This window comes from Oncorhynchus gorbuscha, linkage group LG11 (assembly GCF_021184085.1).
Source record: "Oncorhynchus gorbuscha isolate QuinsamMale2020 ecotype Even-year linkage group LG11, OgorEven_v1.0, whole genome shotgun sequence".
In the NCBI taxonomy this organism is placed as follows: Eukaryota; Metazoa; Chordata; class Actinopteri; order Salmoniformes; family Salmonidae; genus Oncorhynchus; species Oncorhynchus gorbuscha.
The window spans coordinates 31,074,922-31,087,908 of NC_060183.1; the positions used below are offsets into that span (position 1 = coordinate 31,074,922).

Genomic DNA, 12,987 nt, shown 5'->3' on the forward strand with positions numbered 1-12,987 from the left:
GAGGGCATCTAGCTTAGATTGTAGGACTGCTGGTGTGTTAATCATATCCCAGTTTAGGCCATCTAACAGAACGAACTCTGAAGATAAATGGGGGGCAATCAATTCACATATGGTGTCCAGGGCTCAGCTGGGAGCTGAGGGGGGTCTATAACAGGCAGCAACAGTGAGGGCCTTATTTCTGGAGAGATTACTTTTTAAAACTGTTTGGGCATAGACCTGGAAAGAATGACAGAACTGTGCAGGCTATCTCTGCAGTAGATTACAACTCCTTCCCCTTTGGCAGTTATATCTTGATGGAATATGTTGTAGTTGGGGATGGAAATCTCAATCTTTGGTGGCCTTCCTAAACCAGGATCCAGACACAAGGACATCAGGCTTGGCGGATTGTGCTAAAGCAGTGAGTAAAACAAACTTACGGAGGAGGTCTCTGATTTTAACATGCATGAAACTAAGGCTTTTACGGTTACAGAAGTCAACAAATGAGAGTGCCTGGGGACACGCAGGGCCTGGGTTAACCTCCACATCACAGGAACAGAGGAGGAGTAGGATAAGTGTACGGCTAAAGGCTATCAAAACTGTTTGTGTTGGGGACATAGAATAATAGGAGCAGATTTCTGGGTGTCGTAGGATAGATTCAGGGCATAATATACAGATGGGTATGGTAGGGTGCGGGTACAGTGGAGGTAAACCTAGGCATTGAGTGACGATAAGAGAGGTTGTATCTCTGGACGCACTAGTTATGCTGGGTGAGGTCACCGCATGTGTGGGAGGTGGAACAAAAGAGGTATCTGAGGCATGTTGAGTGGGACTAGGGGCTCCGCAGTGAACTAAAACAATGATAACTATCCTAAGCAACAAAAAAATAAATCACATGTGTTGATTGGGAGAGCGGAGTCGATGATGGTTTCCGAAAGCCTTTTGGAGTGGGTCTGTGGACTTCTCTGTGAATATTGAAGTCACCAAAAAAATTGAATTATCTGCCATGACTAAAAGATCCGATAGAATTCATTGAACTCAGTGAGGAACACTGTAAATGGCCCAGGAGGCCTGTAAACAGTAGCTATAAAAAGTGATTGGGTAGGCTGCATAGATTTCTCTACTAAAGACAAATTTGCTGTCACAAATGGTAGCAACACCTCCACTTTTGAGGGATGCGCGGGGGATATGGTCACAAGTGTAACCAGGTGGAGAGGTCTCATTTTAACTCATCAGGCTTAAGCCATGTTTCAAGTCAGGCCAATCACATTAAGTTTATGATTAGTTCACTGACTATGACTGCCTTGGAAATGAGGGATCTAACATTTAAGTAGTCCTATTTTTAGTTGAGGTATTATCAGTCTCTTAAAACAATTATAGGGATTGAGGAGGACTTTATTCCAGTGAGATTGCTAAAGCGAACACCACATGTTTAGATTGTCCCTACCTAGATCGAGGCACAGACACTGTCTCAATGGGGAACACTAAGCTGACTGTGCTAGTGGCAGACTCCACTCTTGCTGGCTGGCTAACAGCCTGCTGTCTGGCCTGCACCCTCTCAATGTGGAGCTAGAGAAGTTAGAGCCCTGTCTGTTGACCGGTAACATGAGAGCACCCTCCAGCTAGGATGGAGTCTGTCATTTCTCAAAAGGCCCAGAAAGAGGATCAATTATCTACAAATGTAATATTTTGGGAGGGCAGGAAACAGTTTTCAACCAGCAATTGAGTTGTGCAAGTCAGCTGTAGAGATCATCACTCCCCCTAACTGGGAGGGGGCCAGAGACAGCTACTCGATGCCAACACATCTTTAAGGCTATTTTACACGCTGAAGTTACTGCGCTTGGTGACCTCTGACTGTTTCATCCTAACGTCGCTTGTGCTGACGTGGATAACAATATCCATATTCTCTCTACACTCGCTAGTTTGAACATCAGCCAGCAACGTTTTCAGATGATCCTTTACATCGGTAGCCCTGCCCCGTGGTAAACAATGTATAATCGCTGGATGATTCTATTTAAGGCTAATATTGCGGGTAATGAAGTCACCAATGACTTGGGTTTTTGAATTTGTCAGAGCTAATGGTGGGGAGGCTTCGGCGGCTCAGACCCAGTAATGGGTGGAGGTGAGAACTGAGAACGCTTGGGCTCCGACTCGTTGCTTAGTGGGGAAAAAACCAGTTGAAAGTTTCTGTTGGCTGAATGAGCGACACTGAGAATGCCAACAGCATTTATTTTCAGAAGCCTATTGAAAATTGTCCGGCTGTGGAGACTATGGGGGTTGATTAATGCAACTACTGTAAATGTTATTTGTCACATGCAATGAATACCGTGAAATGCTTACATACAAGCCCTTAACCAACAATGTAGTAAAGAAATATTTACTAAATAAACTAAAGTGAAAAAGAAAAGTATCACAAAAGTAATCTGGATGGCCATTTGATTAATTGAGCAGCAGTCTTATGGCTTGGGGGTAGAAGCTGTTAATTAATGAGCCTTTTGGACCTAGACTTTGCATTCCGGTACCACTTGCCGTGCGGTAGCAGAGAGAACAGTCTATGACTTGGGTGATTGGAGTCTTTGACAGTTTTTGGGGTTTTCCTCTGACACCGCCTAGTATATAGGTATTGGATGGAAGGAAGCTTGATGCACTGAGCTGTACACACTACCCTCTGTAGTGCCTTACTTTCGGATGCCGAGCAATTGCCATACCAGGCAGTGATGCAACCGGTCAGGCTGCTCGCGATGGTGTAGCTGTAGAACTTTTTGAGGATCTGGGGACCCATGCCAAATCTTTTTTTGAGGGAGAAAAGGTGTTGCCGTGCCCTCTTCACAACTTTTCATGGTGTGTTTGGACCATGATAGTGGACACCAAGGAACTTGTCTCTCGATCTGTTCCACTACAGCCCTGTCGATGGGAATGTGGGAGTGTTCGGCCCTCCTTTTCTTGTAGTCCACAATCATCTCCCTTTGTCTTGCTCACGTTGAGGGAGAGGTTGTTATCCTGGCACCACACGGCCAGGTCTCTGACCTCCTCCTGACCTCTGGTCTTCCACCGTTGTCGTCAGCAAACTTAATGATGGTGTTGGAGCTGGGCTTGGCCACACAGTTGTGGGTGAACAGGGAGTACAAGAGGGGACTAAGTATGCACCCCTGAGGGGCCCCCGTGTTGTGGATCAGCATGGCAGATGTGTTGTTGCCCACCCATACCATCTGGGGGTGTCCCTTCAGGAAGTCCAGGATCCAGTTGCAGAGGGCGGTGTTCAGTCCCAGGGTTCTTAGCTTAGTGATGAGCATTATGGTGTTGAACACTGAGCTGTTGACAATGAACAGCATTCAAACATGGGCATTCCTTTTGTCCAGGTGGGAAAGGGCAGTGTGGAGTGCAATTAAGATTGGGTTATCTGTGGATTTGTTGGGGCAGTATGCAAATTGGGGTGCATAAAAGGCATTTAGCTCATCTGGTGTCAGTGGGTAGCTCGTGGCTGGGTTTCCCTTCGTAGTACGTAATAGTTTGCAAGCACTGCCACATCCGACAAGCATCTGAGCCGGTGTAGTAGGATTCAGTCTTAGTCCTATATTGACGCTTTGCCTGTTTGGTTCGTCTGAGGGCATAGTGGGATTTTTTTATGTGTACAGATTAGTGTCCCGCTTCTTGAAAGCGGCAGCTCTAGCCTTTAGCTCGGTGCGGATGTTGCCTTTAATTCATTGCTTCTGGTTGGAATATGTACGTGCGGTCACTGTGGGGACGTCGTCGTCGATGCACTTATTGATGAAGCCGATGACCGGTGTTGTACTCCTCAATGCCATTGGATGAATCCTGGAACATATTCCAGTCTGTGCTAGCAAAACAGTCCTGTAGCTTAGCATCTGCTTCATCTGACAACTTTTTTATTGATCTCGTCACTGGTACATCCTGCTTTACTTTTTGCTTGTAAGCAGCAATCAGGAAGATAGAATTGTGTTCAGTTTTGCCAATGGAGGGTGAGGGAGAGCTTTGTACACGTCTCTGTGTGTGGAGTAAAGGTGGTCTAGAGTTTATTATTTTTTTATTAGCTTGTGCGGACTCTGTGAAACTAAAGATATTACAGTTTATTACAGTTTTTAATGTCCCGTTGGTAGGATAGTCTCGCTCATCCAGTTTATTCTCCAGTGATTGTACGTTGGCCAATAGAACGGATGGTAGTGGCAGGTTACCCACTCGCCGACGAATTCTCACAAGCATCCTGATCTGCACCCCCTGTATTTCCTTATTTTCTTAGTCCGGGAGCAACATTATATATTTTGCATCAGACTCATGAAAGAAAACATCTTACTTCAGTTCGAGGTGCATAATCGCTGATCTGATAACCAGAAGCTATTTTCAGTTAAAAGAGACGGTTGCATCAACACTATGTACAAAATACTTTTAATTATTTACCTATTCAAAACGCTGGCTGTTGCAAGCTACTCACCGTCAAACCACCATGCCCACTCTCTCACATCGGGACTTCCGAGCTATATGATGTTCATTGAGCAGCACGTAGAGCGCCCTCTTCAGACAATCATTGACTTTAAAAAAAATGACCACAAATGAGCAGATGTATGCATTTGTTCAATCTATGTTTATAATATCTGCGCTTTATGTGTAGAATAAAGACCAATTTTATAAACATTTCTGTGAAGAAAAACTAATATCAGCCCAAAAAATTTGTTAGGCTCTAATTTACCATCCCATAATGACTTGCTATCATCACAGCTCCTAGTCAGATTTTATTTTGGGGGTGGCGGGAACGGTCCTCCATACATGCTAGCCAATCCGAGTTTTCATATCGAGTTTGGGCAAATAGACGATAATGTAAAAAGTAGAGTAAAAAGTTTGAAAGCTTTGATGAGCAAATAAGGCGGGACAATATGGGATATTGATCTTTCTGCCAACCGCTCACTGTGTTGCAGAGGAGGATGTTGACTCTAAGCGGGGTTTTTTTTGTGGTGCGAAATAAAGAATTTTTAACTAATGACCATCTGCTAACAAAGCATGAGATTAGTCATAAATTCATTCACAGAGATTGTATATGGTCCTTCTGTAGCTCAGTTGGTAGAGCATGGCGCTTGTAACGCCAGGGTAGTGGGTTCGATCCCCGGGACCACCCATACGTAGAATGTATGCACACATGACTGTAAGTCGCTTTGGATAAAAGCGTCTGCTAAATGGCATATATTATTATTATTATCATATATTATTATACCTTTTCGTCTGACAAAGTTATCTTGCTATTTTCCAATGATGTCATGCTAGGTTTGTAAGCAAATTAGTTATCTCATGTTAACTGATTAGTCACCAAACCTCTGCTTTGTATTGTTCTACATCCACAGTTTTGTCAAGTGCATATTACAGCTATCTACACTTTGTAGGAGTCCATTTAGAAATGTGACTTTCTTAATTTTGTGCTTTGCTATGACATTAGCACACCTAATGCAATCTGTATAGTAGGACCAGCCTTTTATATAGTGAAAGGACTATTGCATTTTTGTTCAATGTCAAATCTGTTCTAACCCCATTGTACCCCCCCCCCCCCCCCCCAGGAGTCGAACCTCTGTGAAGCCACCTTTCCTGTCCTCTCCTGTGAGTATGACTCAAAGGTTGTAGAACAACAAAACCAAAACTCCATAGAACTACGTAATTATTACCCCCTGGGTTTGTTTTGAAATACATCCCTGTTCAGTACATTTGAATGTTGTTTTCAGTTTTTTTTATGTCTTCAGCTGTAGTATTATATCAGTTAAGAAATAGGCACGCAACCAACATTTGTTCTCTGTTTGAAAGCAGTGTGTATTTCTTGTCGATATTTGAAGATCACATATATTATCATCGATTTCTGAATCATTGGCCATACTGCACAAAGCTGCAGTCCAATGAATGGAGTTTCTTTCAAGGTGAATGTTCTGGTCCCTTTCCTAGGTGTTTGAGGGTGTCTACAACAATGCCAGAATGATACATTTCCTCACAGCTGTGGTGGTGAGTTATTTTTGTTGTTGTCTGTTTTAGTCCTGAGACATGGCTGTAGAATTCAATGTAGTCTACAGCCATTTTATCAGGGCTATGTCTGCACGGACATTTAGCATCTTGTTATATCGAACCATAATGTTGTTGACATGGCTCATCATAGACTGTGTTAGATAGTATTTTCTTCAATCTTCTGCTCCTTCTCTCATTCTCCTGCCTACATACTTCCCTCCATGCCCCTCTGTTTTTGCCTACTTTACAGGGCTCCACCTGTGACGTAAGAGTGAAGAACGGCAACGTGTACGAGGGCATCTTCAAGACCCTCGGCTCACGGGTAAGTACATGAAAGTCTCTAAGATCCAAACCACACTGTGTAGTTCTTGACCAGGGACCACGGTTTGTGTTCGAGGCTCTGATGTCTCTACTAGTCTTTACGGCCTAAAGAAGGTTGTCTTCCATATAGGGCTGACCCCATTTAGTCGACTGGTCAATTGTTTGGTAGATAGGCTGTTGGTCGACCAAGATTATTTTAGTTGAGCAATCGCAAATAGATTTACAGATGTATTTTTTTCATGACAAACGAGACACCTTTCCGATTCAGGCCTGTCTCAGTGGACTAATCCATTGCGAGGCCGCAATGCACGGCTCTCTTGAACATTCTCGAGGCCATCAACCTACTACGCTCTGAGATAGTTGAAATGAAAACACAGGTGGTTGCTACGATTGAGGCCAGAATACAGGAGGTTTCTGATACTTTAAAAGCAGATTTAACCATCCTGCGGAAGGAGACTGTGCCAGCAATCACATTACTCAAAACAACAACTGTGTCACACACTACAACGATTGCAGCACTGGAGACCTCCGCTACTAATGTCTCCGACTTAACTACATCCCTGGAGGCTGAAGTTAAACACCTAGCTGCGGATTTGAAAAAGGTGAAGGAGAGCTGTGTGAGTTTAGAGGGATTCTCTCGCCGCAATAATCTGAGACTTGTATCGGTCCCAGAGTCAGCGGAAATGCATCTCGCCACGGATTTCGTTTCAGGGATGCTGAAGGATGTTCTTGCCTTAGATGAAAAGCCCCTGATTGATCGAGCCCACCGGTCGCTGCGCCCAAAGCCCTGGGATGGGGAGAGGCCCCGTGACTTACTTCTTCGAGTGCACTTTTTTCATGAGAAGATGGAGATCCTCCGACGAGCCCGCAATACCACTCTGAGCTTTCAAGGACAGAGCTTCTCCATCTACCAGAACTACTCCCCCACTGTTTCCAGGCAGCGCGCAGCTTTCAGACAGGCCAAACGAGTACTTCGGGACCATCCAAGTGTGAAGTATGGACTGCGATTCCCGGCCCATTTATGGATATCTCATGAGGGTAAAGACTACACATTTGAATCTCCGGATGAGGCTATGGCCCATATTCAACGTCTCATCAATAAGTCTTGAACATGCTCACAGTTCAGCAACTGTTGCTTGCGAACTGTGGATAGTAAGTAACCCACCTGTGGTACAATTGTGTTTAGATATAACAGGCTAGTCTTGTATAGTTGGCGAATCTATTCAGGCTTATTTGATGTGATCTAATGTTTGATCATCTAGTGTGTGTGCCTTACAAGCATTCAGTCATTTTAATTTTAATTGTATTAAGGTTTTACTTAACTCCTGTGTTTCTAGGCTGGCTCGCTCACCTATTTAGTTTGTTTACACAGTGTCTCAGTGACTCAAAATATTTTTGGTTATTTGTTTACTGCATCTATTTGCATTGACCCAGTAAACAGTAAATGTCTCCCGAGGCTACACGGTTTTTGGGGTCTCGCTTTAATTTTTAAAGTTTTTAGCGTCATTTATGCCCTGCAAACGTTCAACGTTGCGCACACATAGATTTTTGGTATTGGTTGTAAAGCTGTCTCAGCGTCAACTAGACTACTATTATAATTACTATTATTTTTGATTGTCTTACTACGATTTTCTTACTTCAAATTAGATTTTTGGCTGAGAGCCTTTATACATTTTATTTATTTTCTCTCAATGCCTGTTATAAGACTGGGAATACAATTATATACATCTACAAGTGGTGCTTTTGTCATTCCATTTGCACAAGGGATTCGCGTTTTTTTATTTGAAAAAAATACAAACAAATCTTTCTTTTTGCTGCTTGAGCCACTGACAAAACGCAACTTTAAAGAGCGGGACTGTGGGTTTGGGTTTAAGACCGCACTCTCACAGACATACTGTGCGAAGAGAACATGTTCTATTTAGGCTTGTACCTCGTTTGGGGAGGTATTGTCTGGGATGGGGGGAGGGGGTGGGGGGGCAGGTTGAATTGTTCAGTTCTAATGTTGTCATTCTGTCTTTTTTAGTTTTTTTTCCTGTACTTTTCCCAAACATTTACCACCGTACATTATTACTCCGAGACAAGTTATTCTGGGGGTTTTGGGCGCTCATTGCTTTTCCATTCTATGCTCTAATGACAGGGTTGAATAATGGGAATGCCCAGAGGGGCCGAAATAATGCGATCAAGTACATTTCATGGAACACCAAAGGGGTTAATAACCCAGTGAAGCGTAAAAGGGTGTTGACACACTTAAAGGGTTTGAATGCAAATATTGCATTTCTACATGAGACTCACTTGAGGACTGGTGAGCATTTTAGGATGCGTAAGGACTGGGTTGGTCAAGTGTTCCACTCAAACTTTCATAGTAAATCAAGAGGTGCTGCTATTCTGGTTGATAAAGCTACTCCCTTTGTAGCTTCTGAGGTTATTGCTGATCCTAAGGGACGATACATCATAGTAACCGGTGAACTGTTTTCTACCCCTCTTGTTTTGGCTAGTGTTTATGCTCCCAATTGGGATGACACAAGTTTCATTTCTTCCTTTCTGTCTGCTATTCCCAATTTAGATTCTCATTTGTTGATTTTAGGGGGGGATTTCAACTGTAAAATGTCCCCAGTTCTTGACAAGTGCTCACAAACAAATACAGGCCCATCTAAATGTGCCCTACTTATTCAATCCTTTCTTCAGAAATATCCTATGTTTGAGGCCTGGCGTTTCCTACATCCTACAGTATTCCTTTTATTAATATATAATATATGCCATTTAGCAGACGCTTTTATCCAAAGCGACTTACAGTCATGTGTGCATACATTCTACGTATGGGTGGTCCCGGGAATCGAACCCACTACCCTGGCGTTACAAGCGCCATGCTCTACCAACTGAGCTACAGAAGGACAATTCTCATGTTCATTAAACCTACTCCCGGATTGATTACTTCTTTTTGGACAAAACACTTCTGCCTAACCTTCGGCAGTGTACTTACGAGAGTATTGTTATCTCTGACCATTCACCATTAGTGCTTGAACTAGAGTTTCCCCAGCGACCTCCTATGTGTTATCAATGGTGTCTCAACCCCATTTTACTCTCAGATAAGGAGTTTGTCAATTGAATTTCTTCTGAAATCACCTTATTCCTAGAAACTAATTCAACACCAGGTATGTCCTGCTCTACCATATGGGAGTCTCTCAAAGCATACCTACGTGGCCAAATTATTTCTTATACAGCCAACCAAAACAGTGTTCGCTCCCAGCGACTTCGGGACCTGAGCGAGTCCATAGCCACATTGGATGAGAAATATGCTACGGATCCTTCCTCTGATCTGCATAAAGAGCGCCAACTACTCCAATCTGAATTTGATGAGCTTTCTACCAGGCAAGTTAAACAGTTACTCTTGCGAGCTCGATACAAAGTCTATGAACAAGGCGACAAGGCTAGTAAACTCCTTGCGCATCAGATCCGTAAATCTGAGGCCTCACGTTTAATCCCACAAATAAGGACCCCGTCTGGTGCCACCACAGTTATACATAAAGAGATCAATAATCAATTTAAACAATTTTACTCTGCGCTATACACCTCTGAATCCCCTCAAGACCCCTTGCTGATTGACTCCTTCTTTAATGGCTTGAATATTCCTTCAATTGATACAGACTCCCATGACTGTCTAGAAGAAGAATTTACGCTTGAGGAGATTGCAACAGCAGTGTCCGTAATGAAAAGTGGTAAATCACCGGGTCCGGACGGTTTTCCAACCGATTTTTACAGGACGTTTTCTGGTCTGCTTTGCCCATTCTTGTCTCGACTATTTGCAGAGTTTCTTAATACTTCAAAGCTACCGCCTAGTCTTTATCAGGCTTCAATTTCATTACTACTAAAGAAAAACAAAGGATCCACATTCCAGGGGGTCTATCGCCCAATCTCGCTTTTAAACTGTGATTACAAAATCCTAGCTAAGCTTTTAGCCATCCGTATGGAAGGCTTGCTGCACCAAGTAATACACTCTGACCAGATTGGCTTTGTGAGAAATAGGCATTTATTTTTCAATATTAGGTGCCTTATGAATATACTGTACTCCCCAGCGTCGGAGGACCTGGAGGTGGTGGTCTCACTTGATGCCGAAAAAGCGCTTGACCGCGTTGAGTGGGATTACCTAACAGCTGCCCTTTATAGATTTGGCTTTGGCCCCAAATTCAATGCGTGGATAAAGATTCTTTATTTTTTCCCCATGGCTTCGGTACGGTCTAATAACTTGTCCTCTGACTATTTTCCCTTGCACCGCGGATCCAGACATGGTTGTCCACTCTCCCCCTTGTTGTTTGCTTTGGCAATCGAGCCTCTCGCCATTGCACTACGCTCTAATGATGCCATTCAAGGTATAATCAGGGTGGGCTGGGAGCAGAAAGTCTCGCTATATGCTGATGACCTCCTTTTGTTTATCTCCAACCCCGATACCTCATTGCCACGTGCCCTATCTGTTCTTAAAAAGTTTGGATCAATCTCAGGGTGCAAGCTGAATCTAGGCAAGAGTGAGCTTTTTCCGGTAAACAAGGCTGCTTTAAAGTGCTCTTTTACAAGTTCTCAGTTTAGGATTGTCCGGGATCAATTCACCTACTTGGGAGTAAAAGTGATGAGGAAATATTCAAATTTGTTTCAGGAAAACTTTGTTGCTCAAGCAGACCGCTTGAAACAATCTTTTACTTTTTGGAATTCGCTACCCCTTTCTCTTATCGGAAGGATTAATGTCATTAAAATGAATGTGTTGCCCAAATGTTTATATTTATTTCAATGTTTACCCATTTTGATTCCAAATTTTTATTTTATTTCACTGGATCAAACATTCATGCATTTTATTTGGGATGGCAAGGTACCACGGATTGGTAGAAAACATTTACAGAAGCCTAGATCATTGGGGGGTTTAGCTCTACCAAATTTTCAGACATACTACTGGGCTGCAAATTTCAGAGCCATTCTGTACTGGCTGCAGACTGATCCTACTGGCCCTAGACCACTCTGGGTCCAGATGGAGTCTGAATCGTGTAAACCTGCAGCACTTTCCTCTGTGTTGTGCTCGTCTCTCCCAGTGTCCCTAGGCAAAAGGTGTGTCAACCCAATTGTAAAGCAGTCTCTTAAAATTTGGAATCGGTTCCGTTTAGCCTTTAGCCTCCGAGGCTTTCTCTATCAGGCCCAATCAATCAAAACATTTTATATCCTCCATCTTTGAATGATTTGGCATTTGGCACTCACTAGGCCTCTCCTCGCTAGCCCAATTATTCTTTGATGATACATTTGCCTCTTTTTCTCAGCTGCAGGAAAAGTTCAATCTCCCCCAATCCCACTTTTTCCGCCAAACCCACCTTTTTATCTCCAGACTAGAAACTTTGTCAGAGCTAACACACATGGATTTCCCAATAGGCCTGCGAACACAGCTATAGAGAGCATCTTGGAGTTGAACAAGCTTCCTAGGGGCACAATTTCAGATGTATATGCAATCATTCATGACTTACAGAACCCTTCTTTGGTGCCTTTAAAGACTCGATGGGAAAAGGATTTGGGGAGGAACTTGGGGAAGACGCCTGGGAATCTGTGCTGCACAGGGTGCACTCGTCCTCTTTTAGCACTAGACATAGCCTCATTCAATTCAAGGTGGTTCACCGTATCCACTGGTCGGGCGCCAAACTTGGAAGAATATTCTCTGATTTTGATCCTACCTGTGTCAGATATAAAGTGGAACCAGCTACACTGTTGCATATGTTTTGGGGCTGTCATAAACTGTCAGGTTTCTGGAAATGAATATTTAAATGTTTCTCTGATATATATGACACTGTTATAGATCCGTCTCCCCTTAGAGCCCTTTTTGGAGTACTGCCCATGGGTACCCCCTATCAAGAATCCAGTCGGACACTGTTGCTTATACAACTCTTTTAGCTAGACGGCTAATACTACAGAACTGGAAGATGGCAGCTCCCCCATCTTATAAATATTGGGTGAGGGATGTGTTGTGCTCTCTGAAACTAGAAAAAAATCAATTCAATTCACATGGGAACCCCAAACTGTTTGAGGCTTGGGCTCCATTCCGGTCTTACTTTAAACAGTCCATCCTCTGATGGCATTCCAATTAAAACTAAAATAAGTCTGTATTTGACCCCTCTGTGACTTAAGGGTTGGAGGAGCTTCTCTCTGTGATTTTGCTGGGGGGGACATTAAGGTCCATGTGCTTATTGATTGTGATCCGCGGATGCCTTGTTCATCTTTCCCGGGCAGAGACTGAAGTGTGAGCTTGATTTTCCCAGTTATTTTTTACATTTTGTTCATGCCTACATGAATAATCTTTCTATTTTTTAGCATTGTAAACTTTATTTTTGGTCCAGTGGATGGTCGGTCTGTGGCCATGACTGTCTGTGAGTGGTTGCATTTCTCCACCCTTATCCCTTGACTGTTTACAGGCTCTGTCCCTGTACTATAGATTGCCCTTTTAACCTCTGTAGCCTTCTGCCTGGTGTGTTTAACTTGTCAAATGTATGGTATCTTTAAAGCTATTTAAAAAAAAAAATGTGTTTGTATTTTTTTTCTAGTTGAGTATTTTATTTATATTGCTTTGTTGTGTGTGTGTGTGTGTGTGTGTAAAACTTAATAAACAGAGTTTAAAAAATACAAATAAAAATATGAGAGAGGCCTGTCATTTTCATCATAGGTACACTTCAA

The 12,987-nt window shown here is 43.1% G+C and overlaps 1 pseudogene; it reads left to right on the plus strand.

The window, feature by feature from the left end:
• The window catches only part of LOC124048512, a 54,324-nt pseudogene that overhangs the window by 12,898 nt on the left and 28,439 nt on the right, over window positions 1-12,987 (plus strand).